The 17500-nt window shown below is 34.9% G+C and overlaps 1 protein-coding gene across 20 annotated transcripts in view; it reads right to left on the bottom strand.

Annotated features, from left to right (window-relative positions):
* ZnT63C (zinc transporter 63C) overlaps positions 1 to 17500 on the bottom strand; it is a 237393-nt gene that overhangs the window by 131310 nt on the left and 88583 nt on the right. For 3 of the 20 annotated variants that reach the window (XM_067112118.1, XM_067112119.1, XM_067112107.1), the window contains one exon: positions 14782 to 14830. The exons of 11 other annotated variants lie outside the window; for them this stretch is intronic. The gene's annotated coding sequence lies outside the window, so the exon portion shown is untranslated. Of the gene's footprint in view, positions 1 to 10273; positions 10426 to 14781; positions 14831 to 15895; positions 16221 to 17500 lie in introns of those variants that run through there. 6 more of the 20 variants (XM_067112120.1, XM_067112121.1, XM_067112108.1 and 3 more) reach the window with 6 other exon arrangements.

The following is a 17500-nucleotide window of genomic DNA, read 5'->3' on the forward strand; positions in this document are numbered from 1 at the left end:
ACAGGAGAAAGACTTGCTCAATGACAAATGTACGTCGGGAAATAAGATTTAACTAGAGGGAAAATATTGTTCTGTGCTCCAAAGCTTACAACTTTTATAGCCCGAAATTTCTCTCTCTCTCTCTCTCTCTCTCTCTCTCTCTGACCCAATTCTGTTTAACAACAGGTCTACTAAGTGCCTCTTTTATTATACCAACACTGAATTACTAAATATGCGGGCAGGTATGATTCTTATGTAATTTATCTGTTTACAAAGCATCTTGTCATTTAATTTAGAGTATTATATAACATTTTATAAAAACTGTGAAGCAATTAAACAGAAAATATACTGTAATTTTGTATTTGAAAAAGCATTAAGTAAATATTGTCCTACAGAGTATAATGCGATTTATTTTACACAGTACTGCGTAATTCATTCTATAAAAATCGTATTATAGAGATATTTTACAACAAGCACAACATAATTAATCTTATAGAGAGAACTGCGTAATTTAATTTATCAAGAGCATTACGTAATACATTTTATAAAGTGAGGCGAAGCAAAGCATGTGAAAAACAAGACTCAGTACAGCTGAAATTCACCTGGCACCCCTGGCTTGTTTTCCGGACTCGAATCAAAGCAGCAATGACACACGACTGTTCTCCAGCGAAGCCGTCGTGTAACTGTCTACTTTTTTTTGTTTGTTTGTGTGGCTTTTTCTTTTCAGTTCAAGGGGGTTTGTGTTATTCAATGAAACAGTGGCATGCATAATATAATGCAAATGACAATCTTCTTGAATTCTGTGCAAATAACTGGTACCGCAACTGATGCGTACCTATGAAATGACTTTTTCCCTTCTCTGACAGTACTAATCAAACTATTAGCATGGGCATTTCTTTAGAAAAGTAAGCGTATTCAGAATAAGAGTGAAAAACGGAAACGAGTATTATTCCCAACAAAGACTTACATTCTTCAAACATTCTTCCCAGTAATCCTACTCCAGAGAATTTCGGCGGTCAAAGCCACCCATTGCAGATACAAAATGCACATAATAGAACAGTGTAAAAATTGTTACATAATAGCACGGATATGCAAATGAGCACAATTTATGATGTCAACTTCCTCTCTCTCTCTCTCTCTCTCTCTCTCTCTCTCTCTCTCTCTCTCTCTCTCTCAGCACGCTGTGACTGGAATTATCGACAAATTCATTTATTCAGCTCATTAAACCCTCATCTGTTCATTTGGACGCTTCACGGGTTAGCGTACAAAGCGGTATTCAAAGCCATAACCGGCATCATGTACGCGAGAGAGAGAGAGAGAGAGAGAGAGAGAGAGAGAGAGAGAGAGAGAGAGAGAATTGCTTGGACATGATTTGATTCCGCTTTGAGCAGTGATGCGTCGGCGGCACGATCCCATATCCTCTCGCCCTCCCAAAATTCAATCACCTGGGTGATCCGCCTCTTTAATTGAAGGTCAGCCGCAGCAAAAATGTTGCGAGCGTCAGCTCGTTTCCTCTTCCGAACGTTTGTTGGTCATTTAATTATTCGTTTGCTATTAAACAATATGCAATCAATAAGAGTAAACAGGGTATCAAAACAAACACTGGCTCAACCTCCCCAGTTTGTTCATTTTCTCTCTCTCTCTCTCTCTCTCTCTCTCTCTCTCTCTCTCTCTCTCTCTCTCAAAAACGCACTAGCAACTCATATCCTGTGCACGTTCCAACCGGATGTAAAGAACGACTCGTTTAATCATTCATGTATTTATGTGAGCACTAACAGCAGTGTATTGTTTTTAATAAAAAAAAATATATATATCTATATATATATATATATATATATATATATATATATATATATATATATATATATATATATATACACATACATACATGTGAGAGAGAGAGAGAGAGAGAGAGAGAGAGAGAGAGAGAGAGAGAGAGAGAGAGAGAGAGAGAGAGAGAGAGAGAGAGAAATTTACAAAAGCAACAATAAGCCACGACAATCATTATCATTATATGACCTTGCATGTCCTTCATGGGGTACCCTTCCAGAACAGGCCCCTTTCTCCGCCCTCTTCCCCCCTCCACCCAAGGCCTTCACAGTATCACCCTAATCCCCCACATCAGAGGATAATATCAAAAGAGTCAAATTAATGCTAAATGATGATTAAGGTAAACACGAGCTTTACCTTGGCACAATTCCATTCCTAGAATTTTAATTGACAAATCATTTTTTTCATTCCAAATAGTTTTTTTTTTTATTTCCCATTAGTGTAATACAGCAACAACAACAAAGATAATAACAACATTAACAACGTTAGGATGAATATAACGACATTAACGATGACGATAACTATAATTTTGATGAAACAACGACAATAATAACTATAACAGTAATAATAATAACAACAACAACAATACTAATAATTATAATGATCTAATATCGGATGTTTGTTTTAGATAAAATCCATTTCCAGTAATTTGTACCATGACAAGAACTCTAATTAAATTTTGCAAGTTCACCAAACAAATTTAATAATTAGTTCAACAACGCCACCGATATTCAATTCACTTGTCAAAAAAAAAAAAAAATAGCAGTATATGACTAACAAGTAATACAAATAGTAACCGTACCTATATTCTATCCAAACCACCTGACAACACTACCTATTTCTGAAACAAATAATAGCAGGACTTATATCCGACACAAATAACTAGTACCCTTACCATATAAAAAGCAAAGAATAGCAGTACCTATAACCATACTACAGAATAATCAATACAAAGAACAGTAGTACCTGCATCATATATAGAACAAAGAATAGCACAGAGAACCAGGCTATATACAAAACAAATAATAGCAGTACCTACATTATAATAAAAAAGTCACTTCCTACATCACATCCAAAATAAATAATTGTAGTACCTCCATCATATCCAAGAGAAAAGGAAATGACAAAACAAGAGAAATTTCAATACTTGCGTCATGTCCAAAAGAAGAAAAAATAACAGAAATTGTCGTATCCAAAATATGAGCAGTATCTATGTCATGTCAAAAAAAATGTAGGACCTAAATGATTTCAAATATAAAAATATTTGCAAAACTTATAACGTCCAAAATAAGAAAAACCGACAGTACCTATACAAATATAAAATAAAAAAGATATCTGTATAAAAAACGCATAAGCTAAAAAAACATAGCATTGTTTATTATCGAAAAAACAAAATTAACTATATCATATCCATCACAAAACTATCATATGAAAAATAAGCAGTATCCAAATTGTGTCCAAAATAAACAAAACAGCAACTATATCATATCCTAACGAAAAAAAAAATATATAGCGGTGCAAATATACAAAAAACCCTCAATTATTCAAAAAGGTTCCAACAAACAGTAATTGCCCTAATGAACATATATAACTCATATAAAAACAGATGGTAAATAAAAACACCTCCCACGAACATACATCAATCCAGTTAATAAGGTCCAATAGAAAAAAAAGCTGCTCCATTAAACAGGAAAAAGTGAATGAATGAAAAGCTCCAACGAGCGGAAGCAACTCCAATGACCGGAAGCATTTACAACGAATAAAAATGACAGCAACGAACAGCAACCTCTTCAATGAAGAGAAGCGGCAACGACGCGCAGAGAATCGCAAGACGTCAAAGCTACGACGAACAGAACACCCTAAAAACAAACCAGAGACTGCTCTCAATCGCTCCAAGGCAATACGCCACTATATCGCTCGGATCAACGGGACTTCCAGTCACAATACAAATAGAGACCGACCACCGCCTCCTCAGACTCCCAAGATCATTACGACCAAGGTCGTGCCACAACGCCGCTATAGACTCTATAGACCTTGACAGCGACCGCACAGTGGTTCGTTCCTTCTATGAGTGAGTCGGTCAATTTCTGCGCTTGAATAGACCGTGAGATGGGTCAACACGTACTGAATGCTTTGGTTTGATATGGATCACTTAGAAAAAATGTATAAAAGTCCTCATGTGTATATACTGTACAGTATATACATACATACATATATATATATATATATATATATATATATATATATATATATATTCACACACATATGTACATATGTATGTGTATATATACACATATATGTATGCATACGTGTATGTATATATACAATATATACATATGTATATATGTATGTATATATATATACACACACACACACACACACACACACACACACACACACACACATATATATATATATATATATATATATATATATATATATATATATATATATATATAATTTAAACAAAATGAACATCCTTTATTTACTTTCTTGTGTAACATGGATAGTGGGTAGGCAATAAAACCCTTCCCATCGGGCGTCCCGAACGAGGCATATCTCTCTCATCATGCTCTATTGGTAAGCAAAAGCAAGATATCTTGACCTAAGTTCGGGACGGTACGTAACTCCCATAGTTTCGACCCTGAATTATTTACCATTTTATTTTAATAATATGGGTAAACTAGTACTGTCTGTTTATATGTAAAAGCGGTAACTCAAGAAAGTTTATATGTAAAAGCGGTAACTCAAGAAAAAGAGAAGTTAACTGAAAAATAAGTATACATATAGAGTGACAACATTTTTAAGAAATTAAGTATACATAGACTGTGTGACATGTTCAAGAAATTAAGTATTCATATGCTGTGTGACATGTTCAAGAAATTAAGTATACATATACTGAGTGACATGTTCAAGAAATTAAGTATACATATACTGAGTGACAATACGTTCAACAAATCAAGTATACATATACTGAGTGACAACATGTTCAAGAAAATGAGTATACATATACTGAGTGACAACATGTTCAAGATAGTATGCAGCATTTTTCACATGACATTTCTTCAATGTACGTTTGAACTAACCTGCATACTCCAAATGCTGGTAAAGCGAAAGATTTAACTTAATTTCCATCAAATAAACTAATAACAAATTAATTCTACTTCAAAACATTAAAAAAATACTGCATTTCAGGGAGTGAATGCAAAAAATCAAGGATTAATACTTAAACAAACACAAATATCACATATCACATAAACAAGCAAGAATGAAGACCAGAGAAAAACGAAATATTTGATCATTAAAACTCAGCTTACACACATACATACATACACACACACACATATACACCACCTACGGATCAGCTGCAGACAACTGCATTCGCATGCCGGATGTCACTTGCGTTAATTGAAACATTTCGGCATTATCGGCTTTGAAAGCAAATACTTTACCATACAAAATAAAAAAAAAAAAAAAAAAAGAGTAGCAGAATTCATTTCACCGCTCAATTAGAGCAAAATTACATCATCAACTCGCCGGTGTTGCCATGACAACGAAAGGGACGAGTCGCCAGCTTCATGTTACCGAATGGGTTCAAATAGCTATTATAGATGTGGCTATTTATAGGGATTCTTCAGAGCGGACTCATATACAGGATTATAGAGATGACAACAGCTATAAATAATACAGCAACAGTGACGTAAATAACAATAATAATGATGAAAAAAAGAATAAGAAAATCATTAGAAGAGGAAGAGGGAGATGGAAAATGAGAAGGATATGAAAGTCTTACTGTTCTTTAACAGTTATATGTTTTGACTGTTCTGAGTCAGGGATAGGACGTAAGTGTGCCAGTTTATGGAAAGGCGGAATTTTGTCGGTAATAAGGGGTGGCCGACGACATGGAAGAGAAGTTGTGGATACTGCTGAAAGCATGAGTCTTCTGTTAAACGACCAGGCTGAAAGTGCACGTCGACAAGACTTCTTTGGAGTAAGCCAAACAGATAAGAAAAAATAAAAAAGCCACGAGTGACCAAACGTAAGAAAGTCTCAACACATACATGTATTTAGGAATAAGCATGAATTACCGCGAACATCCTACGCAACAGCAACAACAACAACAGTAATTCGTTGTTGCAGAGCGAAAAAGCAGACGAAACCGAGAGACTGCCGCCTCACATTCCCTCAAGGAGAGAAATCCAGGAGCCGAAATTGACGTCTCTTTTCAAACGGCCACTTCAGACTCCCCGGACTTGAAGACAAACAAAAATGAAAATATTCCGGACCCTAACATTACCCTTTCCGGCAGTGAGCATTATGAAAGGAGCCTCCCCTCGGGATGTCAACGGTTAAGGAGGAAAACCATTTCATTTCGGGAGGAATAACCGAGTATGGCTTTAAATAACTCTCTTCATGCTTCGTGTTTCGTACGTGTTCTCTCGACTTGGAGGAAAATACGAGCAAGCGTGCGGGTGTAATTCTCTCTCTCTCTCTCTCTCTCTCTCTCTCTCTCTCTCTCTCTCTCTCTCTCTCTCTCTCTCATCACAGCGATGCTTCACACCGGAGGTGTCACACCTTAAGCTTGCTTGCACTGAAAGTCTTTACTTATAACCAGGTGTTGCTTTATAATACAGCCACAAAGGACCTTAATATATTCCATCACCAATCTCTCTTTAAACGGCATGAAAGGAAATCATTTCCATTACTGACCCCGCTAAGCCACTGGGGAAGGAACGAGTTTTAAAACAATTTTCATAATCCTTAAGCCGGTGATATATCACGAGTTTATCGTAATTGGTATTGTTGACAGTCTGTTACTACCTGGGTAGGAACAGTCGTAAAAGTTTTGTTTTTTCTTAGTCCTTGAATAACACTGCCCACTTCCTTTTTCGATATAAAATCACTCAAAATCACTTTTCTTATGATTCACTGTAACTCCGGCCGGGACATCGTTACTTGTTAAATATATCATGCACGGACCTACAAAAAAGAAATCTGTTAACACTTCACCCTATTCCTTTATTATTATGCAAATGAAATAAAGCAAAATAAAATCAAGAAATAAAATTCATGCAAGACTACTCACGGAAAAAACATTTTCATATTTGCCTGCCTCAGAAATATCGAAAAATCTATTATCTCATTTTCTTCTCTTTCTCATTATATTTAATAATGTAGGTCAATTGATCATCATCGCCTGACCTGTGAATATAGGTCTCCAAGTAATCCAATGATTTATTGCCACCTGTTCGTGCAGTAATTAGTTTAATACTGACAGGTGCATTATAAAAATGTCTTCTTACACTGATGTTTGACGAATCAGTTATACTACAAGAAAATTCTATTAGATTTTCACACAGAAAGGACATAATCTTCCTATGAAAGAGATGCGTTGTAAAAAGTATAAGTATAAAGACATATTCAGCGTACACACATACATACATACATACATACATACATACATATATATATATATATATATATATATATATATATATATATATATATATATATATAGAGGTCTGCGTGTTTAGGGCATGTAAAAGTAATCAGTATGATATGCCGTGTATCTACCTACCTACCTCCTGCCTACTTATCTATCTATCGATCTATATATAACATATTATTTACACACACATATATATGTGTGTGTATGTATATGTACGTGTATATATATATATATATATATATATATATAGAGAGAGAGAGAGAGAGAGAAGAGAGAGAGAGAGAGAGAGAGAGAGAGAGAGAATGACGAATCATCCACACGCACGAACACATTTGAGCTTCGCCTCAATTAAAGGTTCTTCCAAGAACTCAAGTCCACGATGATTTGCGTCAAAGCATTTTCTCTCGAGCGCTAATGGCTCGTCCTTGCCGTGGAAATCCTTCCACATGACGTAACCGCCGCACATAAGGTGGACATGCGGACAGAGAGACCCCCACCGAGAGGTCAAACTTACCACAGGGGGTCCACAGGTCACGTTCAAGGGGAGAAACATGCACGTATCTTATCGTTATCTTCGCGATAGCCTTCTCGGCTCGTCAGGTGTGTTCGTAGCTACGTCAAAGCCGTCATGCGAGGTCGTCTGAAGCAAGATCTAGGGTCTGAAGCATCACGGCTCACGAAGCTGTGGTCGAGGATTTCCCTATCATGATGACACCTGCGCGCATTATTGCTATTATCAGTTGTTGCTCAAAATGTCAAAATATTTGCAGACAACAATCAAAAGCCATAAGAAGAAAATCCAACATGTACAGAACAAAAAAGCTTTAAGAAAAAAAAGGGGGGGAGGGTAAATTGTATCAAAATAAAAAAAAATAAAATGTATAACTCTATGTAACAAAACAAATACGGCATCAGAGAATGAAATGAAATTCAACCAAAAGTAGGCGACGTTTCTAAGTACCCAAACTGGGGAATTCTCTGCCGCTCTACCATGTTTCCAGAAAAATTAACTTACCCACATTTAAAACGTAATTTTTGTATCACGTCAGAATATGGATCTATTGACAGGCAAATACACAGAGCAAGCATGTTTGCGCAAGCTCACATTATGTAGTCATGAGATACACTACGCAAGAAAGATATCAAACACTTAAGGGAATCCATTCAAAATTTAATGCAGGCAGTTGCAAAGAGTCCGAATAAAAAGCGTAGAAATAAAAATAAACAGAAAAGGAAATAATGGAAACAGGCTTAGTAGAAAAAAGGATACAAGAGAGATCACACCGTGGCGGACATGGTTACGTGCTGCTCAGACCCAACAAAACACACAAACACACCAGAGCCACTGGCTCTGAACAACGCAGCAAACATTTATAAAAACGCCGGAAGAGCTTACGCCAACACCCATGCTACTAGAGAGAGAGAGAGAGAGAGAGAGAGAGAGAGAGAGAGAGAGAGAGAGAGAGAGAGAGAGAGAGAGAGGCTAAGATACAAATATAAGGAGAGAGAGAGAGAGAGAGAGAGAGAGAGAGAGAGAGAGAGAGAGAGAAGAGAGAGAGAGAGAGAGAGAGAGGCTAAGATACAAATATAAGGAGAGAGAGAGAGAGAGAGAGAGAGAGAGAGAGAGAGAGAGAGAGAGAGAGAGAGGCTACGATACAAATATAAGCAGAGACTTTTGATTCTGTTAAATGAGACAAGAGATACAGATCAATTCGGTATTTATACCAACAACAGAGTACAGCCGCCTGATTTCATCCCTTGGCTTTAGAATGAATTTAATCGAAGATCTAACCAGTGAAACTCAATCAAAACAAACAGAGACATTTCATATTCCCTCATATTATGTTTTTACGAATAGGAACGAACTAAAAGAAAGGAACCTTTTATAATTTACAAGTTGTAACATCCCTACAGTGAATAAACGAAAAACTCGCTCATTTACAGACCCACTCTTTTTTTAATCCCTTGTGTACAAAGTCAATAGTGTAAAAAAAACCTGTTTTGAATAAAATTTATATTTTGCCCTTAATTCACAAAGGCCCAGTTCCAGTAAACACTTGTCTAATGAAATGAAGATTTAATTTTATAACGACGACGACCTACTTATTCTCTAGCCTAGCAGCTGTGATACTAACTAAAACGTTGAAGACATTATCAAAAGTGAAATACGTACAGTAGATTCATATACACAAGCTACTACTGTACAGGCTTCAGACTTACACGTGTGAGTTCACAATGAAGCAGCCTGTTTTTATGATGAGTTCGGCAACTGACAGTCCAATTATGAGCATCAAAAAATATCATTACAGGTGGAACACACATCCTCACCTGCAATTTCTCTACCCCTAAAATGTTGTGACTAATGCTACACATTTCAGCATCAAATAACACAATTCGGTTACTTACAGTTACTACAGCCGCTATTGCTAATACTAATTAAAAATTACGTCGAAACAAATTCACACAAGATTCCCATAAACAAAACCTATCCGGTATACGCCTTCGCTGTTGTTGAGCCGACCAAACTAGAACAAAACCCAGGCCTCGCTAACAAAACGCCCAGTGCGATTAGCAATTACGGTCACTACCACACCACCAACGCCGCCCACCCGTCCACTTGGCGGAGCGAATGCGCACTAATGCAAGGTATGTGCGTCAAACACGAGGCTCCGATTACGATTTGCGTTGGTCACGATACAATGGCTTATATTGTACAGAAAAATTATTGTATATCTATACTTCCTAACTTTATATATCTGATGTCATTTAGTGCCGGTGAAAAAAAAAATGTCGGCCTCAATTTTAAGACATTAAACTATATTAAATTGTACTGAAAAGAAATGAAATGTTAAACTATTTTAAAATTACATTGAAATGAAATTAAATGAAAAGAAATCACAGCAAATAAGATCATCACTACAGTTACTTGCTGAAGGTTTCACAACCACCTTGTCCTCACCACATTAACCAGGCACTCAAGAATGGTCAACTAGCCACCCTTCCAATTTACTCTACCTTGAAACAGACCGCTCTGAACCGCATAAATATCCCGCAATCTATCTCTGGTCCATTCTTTTTTCTTTTTCCCCACCTTCAATTTTTCCCGTCGTTTTCATCAATCTGGGTTGGACATGGACATAAGGTTGCTCGTTCTACCAGTGGCTGAACTGAAAGAGATTAGAGCTCAATTTCAATGGTATTAAGTAACCCTCTCAATTCAAAGCAGATTGAATTTGGATTCAGTAACCACTAATGCTTAAAGGGAATGACAACTGAGTACACATGCGCGCGCACACACAAACACACATATATATATATATACTGTATGTATATAGACAGACAGATAGACAGATAGGTAAACACACATGCACACATTATATGCATATATATATATATATATATATATATATATATATATATATATATATATATATATATATATATATATATATATATATATATAGACAAACAGGAACAGAATAAATAATGAAGATAGCAAGAGCTATCGTGTTATTTCAACAAACCGAAAACGTACCAACACGAAAGCGTCTGGGACCTTCATTCTTAGTTCCGTTCATGCATCCTCTACCATCAGTCACTCTATCTTTGCATATGTATATATATATATATATATATATATATATATATATATATATATATATATATATATATATATATATATATATATATATATAAATATATATATATATATGTGTGTGTGTGTGTGTGTATGTATGTATGTATGTATGTATGTATGTATGTATGTATAAAAAGGTAAGGTAATATTCAGTTCGTAATACAGGGGTGTTAAATTATTACAAACAATAGTAAATAACTGTACTTGGTATGTTTTATTTTGGCAAAAACAGAAATAATAAGGCTTCTGATTCATCAACGTTCTGATATGAAACCCAAAACGAGAAGTGTGAAGACAAAAACTTCACCTCATATATATCAGGACAGCCACAATGAATGTACGTGTTATTGTGTTACGAATATAAAAATAACTAATGAACGCGGCTCTACTTAAATAATAATTATGAAAAAACTGCAAAAGCCCAAGCCCTTAATCAAACCAGATTCATAAACCTATGAATTACTTTCCGATAACTGTTCAGAGTACCTAACCACGTTTTAAACATCTTCGCTTCAGCTCACGCACGATATCAACCAGGCGCCCACAATTACCAACGACCCTTGATCTTTCGTAATCTGAATAATTAAATAAGTGACGTTAAGGCTCTTCGAAGAGTTAGTCAAAGACCACTGACCTCAGGAGGCATGACCTCACTGATGACCTTCGCTGTATCATTCATATTTAATATCAATCATGGTGTTTTCCAGTTGCGAGGGCGGATGCGTACGGTTGCAGACAAAAGCGCCTGAGCATAACAGCAGCTATATATAATCCATAAACCATCTGGTATATCTTAAATAACTGCATATATATATATATATATATATATATATATATATATATATATATATATATATATATATATATATATATATATATATATATATATATATATATATATATATATATATATATATATATATATATATATATATATATATATATATATATATATATATATATATATATATAATGTATGTATATATATATATATATATACATATACATATAATATATATAATGTATGTATATATATGTATATATATATATATATATATATATATATATATATATATATATATATATATATATATATCAATACAGCACGAAGGAACGCGTGCTTGAGAATATCACTAAGTCCACGTTGGAAGATGAGTGAAAACCGTGAACTTGAAAATATAGAATAAACTACAGAAAGTACTTGTTCAAAGTCATGGTTTTCACTCACCTTTCGACGTGGACTTAGTGATATATATATATATATATATATATATATATATATATATATATATATATATATATATATATATATATATATATATATATAGAGAGAGAGAGAGAGAGAGAGAGAGAGAGAGAGAGAGAGAGAGAGAGAGAGAGAGAGAGATCTGCATATAAGTACATTTACATGTATAAATTTAAATGCCATACCAAATTTCGTTTAAATGTAGAATTCACTTAGTAATAACTTACACCCAAAGGGAATTGCAACTGCTAAGTGCTCCTGGACCGGCCAGGATTCGAACCGTGGCCTGGTTTATACAGACCGACACAGTGACTGACCACCCGGCTATCAACGTCAAGGTGGCCTGGCCAGCGCAGATACAGTCCTCTTTGGATGTAAGTTATATATTTAATATTTGTGAATATCAAAAATCCACGCGTGTGTGTGTGACAAAAATCTAAATTATATATATATACAGTAAATATATACAGAGAGAGAGAGAGAGAGAGAGAGAGAGAGAGAGAGAGAGAGAGAGAGAGAGAGAGAGAGAGAGAGCATGCAATAACTTTCGAAAACACAATATCGTCAGTATGGCCAATCAATAAACAGTAGGAACGATTTCACACAGACGGCAATAAAACCAGAGGAAAATATTTTATAGATTTTTTCCCCTGGTCTTCCAGACGAGTTAAATTGCTGCCATGCTGGGCGAGGGGAGACGAGAAAGAGGCTGAGGGGAAAAACGAGGGGAAATGGACAAAGTAACAAATAACTTTTTATTTGTTTCTTATGTAAGTGTTCCCACTTCTGAAACTAAGAAATAAAATATGCCAGAGCAAATAATAAATATATTAAAAGTTAACGAATAGTTTTCAGAATATAAAGTATCGTAACAAATTAATATAAAATGTACAATTATGAAAATTACAATATATACATATATATATATATATATATATATATATATATATATATATATATATATATGTATATATGTATATGTATATATAATCTTTATATATATATATATATATATATATATATATATATATATATATATATATATATATATGTATGTATTATGTATATATATATATATATATATATAAAATTTTATCGCACCGTGAGTTATATACAATCATGAAGCTACAAATGTTTAATATCTAATTCACGCTACTTCGGGAATATCCCCGATTGGAATTATCACCGAAGGAGAATTTTTAAGTGATAAATGGATCGGTACCGCCGGGTCTCGATCCCTCGACACAGTACCTTCCAACGATTCCAGTCGACAGTTAAACCACTGAGCCGATCCATTTATCTCTTAAAAATTCCCCCTTCGGTGATAATTCTCCATTGAGACATTCCCGAAGTAGCGTGAATTGAATGATAAACGACATTTGCTAAGCTTCATGAATATATATATATATATATATATATATATATATATATATATATATATATATATATATTCATGAAGCTACAAATGTCGTTTAATATCCAATTCACGCTATATTAAACGACATTTGTAGCTTTCATGAAATATATATATATATATATATATATATATATATATATATATATATATATATATATATATATATATATATATATATATATATATTCATGAAGCTACAAATGTCGTTTAATATCCAAGTCACGCTACTTCGGGAATGTCCCCGATGGAGAATTATCACCGAAGGGGAATTTTTTAAGAGATAAATGGATCGGCTCAGTGGTTTAACTGTCGACTGGAATCGTTGGAAGGTACTGTGTCGAGGGATCGAGACCCGGCGGTACCGATCCATTTATCACTTAAAAAATTCTCCTTCGGTGATAATTCCCAATCGGGGATATTCCCGAAGTAGCGTGAATTAGATATTAAACATTTGTAGCTTCATGATTGTATATAACTCACGGTGTGATAAAAATTTTATATATATATATATAATATATATATATATAATACATACATACATACATACATATATATATATATATATATATATATATATATATATATATATATATATATATATATATATATATATATATATAACAAAGATTACGAGAGAATTAAGTAAAGAGCAAAAATCAAACTCAATATCATAACAATTTTATTTTATTTAATTAACTACTTTTATTTTTTATTTAATCAGCATCAGTTACCAAAAATTATTGTAGCAATATGTCTGTGGAAAAAAAAAAGAGCGAACAGCTATATAACAAAAAGACAATATTACGCCAAGGGCCACACCAATTTCGCAGCCATATAATTCCTTATAATTAATATTTTCTTTTTATGCCCAACGTTATTATTATTAGCACAATATAAATTAATGTATTTATGCAAATACAGCTGTAATTCGATTTACAATTTACTGCTGAAATAATCGGGCGACTAAATACGAATGCCCCTTCAAAATCATTATATTCATCATCCAATCAGTTCATAAAAATCCAGCAAAAACAAACCTTAGTTTGCCAAAAAATTAATAGAAAAAATTTTTTTTTATTCACAGAGTCCCAACATGAATAAAAATTGTCATTTGTAATCATTAAATCACTTTATCACTTTCATACCAAAAATAATTGATTTTCATTCTAAACCGCATCCATTATGACCCACATCAGCCAGAGCGCAACATTACACACACTAACCTTGAGAGATATCTCCAACCTACAATGACGGACCAACTTGTCAACCCACCTGAAAAGAAAAATAATGGACCTAGAATAATGACATACTCCAACTGTTTCTGTAAACAATAACAGTGTCATGCGAACTGCTCAGTGACAGCCATTACTGTTTAAAGAAATGTCAATTACCATTTGCACAGAGCAGCACAAACGCGTAAAATCATACAATTACATATAATGAACAGCCATACAAAGGGCATAACCACGAGAGAGAGAGAGAGAGAGAGAGAGAGAGGGAGAGAGAGAGAGAGAGAGAGAGAGAGAGAGAGAGAGAGAGAGAGAGAGATTAATGTTGAATTTTGTCTAGAAAAAGATAAAAAATTAAACGTGAATTACGGGGAGAGAGAGAGAGAGAGAGAGAGAGAGAGAGAGAGAGAGAGAGAGAGAGAGAGAGAGAGAGAGAGAGAGAGATTAATGTTGAGTTTTCCCTAGAAAAAATATAAAAAATTAAGCGATGTCAGGCAGGGCAGCTGATCGAGGCTACGGCCTACCCCAACGCCAAATCAAAGTCCTTCAAAAGAAGGCGTCGTGCTTACCCCATATAAAAAAAATGGGAAAAAGCACGTTAAAACGAAGAAGAAGTAGAATGTGAATTTTGGAGAGAGAGAGAGAGAGAGAGAGAGAGAGAGAGAGAGAGAGAGAGAGAGAGAGAGAGAGAGAGAGAGAAATATTTAGCTAGCGGAAACCTGCATTGTCCCCACTTCGTCAACTACACTATCTAATCGTTATCAATTTCAAAATTAATTATCTCACAAGAGACAGATAATTCAGCATGTTGTTTGCATTAGAGATGGTGTCTATATGACTAATCTTATTAAATAAACATATCACCGACGCATTAAACGACTAATCCTCAAACGTGACAATAATTATCCTTCAAATCGTGACAAAACTGCGCGCAGCGATCACATGCACGCATAATAAAACGACTTCAACCAAGGACTGGGCTTACAAGCAAATACTAACAAAATAGAACGATTTTAACATTATAAATTCAGCACGTTAAGCCGTCACAAACCATTAACTTGATCATATAGAGCAACATGTTGTACCTAAGATAAGACTGCAAACTTACTCAGATATTGGAGTGATTTCTGACTTGGCAGGCACACTATAAATGTACAAATTAAATCCATTATAAAAACACACACAGAATGACTAACACAATCCTTAGCGTCAACAAAATACACTATTTGCAACACACACTCACGCACAAAGCCAGAACGATCCAGAACAAACACGCTCACAGACGCACGTAGCGATTAAACTCTCACCAAATGAAAAAAAAAATGAGGAGAGAAGAATTATTGACCGAATCGTTAGCGCCAACACAAACGCCACTTCCAAACGGGTACCAAATGAGCTCGTGTTAGCATTCGATGCTCTCGAATGTTCGCTCTGCTCATCAGGGGCACTCGTCAGGCATAAACATCCTCTCAGGTTATCTCCCGCTGGAAGATAAGATATCCTCTCCTCCTCAAGGCCAGCTGCACACCTACTCAAAACATTCACCTATCATCGCACCTCATAAGACCTGCATCAGATTTCACTACGGCTTCGAAACTTCGTCGTTCATGGCCACGGCTACGAATTTATTACCGCAGAAAATACATGATGAGAAAACACACCATTTCAACACACTAAATCCTAGTATTCGACGAAGCTGGTTACTAATACTGAGGTAATTTAAATAAGTAAATTAATACGTAAATAAAAATAAACTACTTTCACTTTCTAAGCTATGCCAGAGAGCAAATGAAAACTACTGCCAGACACCTGAATACAACCGGGACCTGAAATGGGTTAAAGGTATATATGCAACAGCCCCGTACTTATCACAAACCCAAAGCGGCTACAAATGAGGGTCTCGAGAGTCTAACTAAGCTACTTAATTTTAATTAATTCACTAACGTAGGTGCTTTATTACTTAGGCAATGGGCGCCCTTGGGTTATGTAACGGGCTCCGATTACAGTAACTGCTCTTGAGCTACTGTATTTTTCAACCAGAGTTCACTTTCGGAGTTCGAAGAAGCGTTATTGGTGCGTGTTCATGTAGGTTAGTTATCCATAATAGTTATCCATAATGATTTATTATCTCAAACTGGCGTCACAAAAACGCTGGCCACTGATACACGGGGATTATACAAGGTTTACGATCTATTAGGTACATATGACATTTACAAATCTAGAAAACGGAATGTTCTGACGTGAGCTACCCTCGATTGATTGAGGTAGCTCGCGTCAGCATCAGAGCAATGGGTACAGCAAAACAGCTGAGGAAAAAACATGATGATATTATTATCAGTGTCAGAGGATGTATTCAGATATGACATACAGTAGGTTGTGTTACTCATGAACAAAACCACCACCAACCGCAAAGGCATTCATATCAAAACTGTTTGTGGTACTCTAAATTTAACTAAACCAAAAACTGTTTGTGGTGCTCTAAATTTAACTAAACCAACTGATTAGAACACAGATACTGCCTTTATATCATTTGGAAGTATCACACAACTAAACAACTGGTCGACCACAAATAAATTCATTCGTAAAAACACAAAAAGCAAAATATCCCAATAAGTGATAAATGAAGAGATGACGCGACGAACACCTAACGAAAAACTAACACAAATTAATTCTTCTGATATTTTTCCCAAACATTTGTAACGGGAGTGGATAA

This window comes from Macrobrachium rosenbergii, chromosome 12 (genome assembly GCF_040412425.1).
Source record: "Macrobrachium rosenbergii isolate ZJJX-2024 chromosome 12, ASM4041242v1, whole genome shotgun sequence".
Lineage (NCBI taxonomy): Eukaryota > Metazoa > Arthropoda > Malacostraca > Decapoda > Palaemonidae > Macrobrachium > Macrobrachium rosenbergii.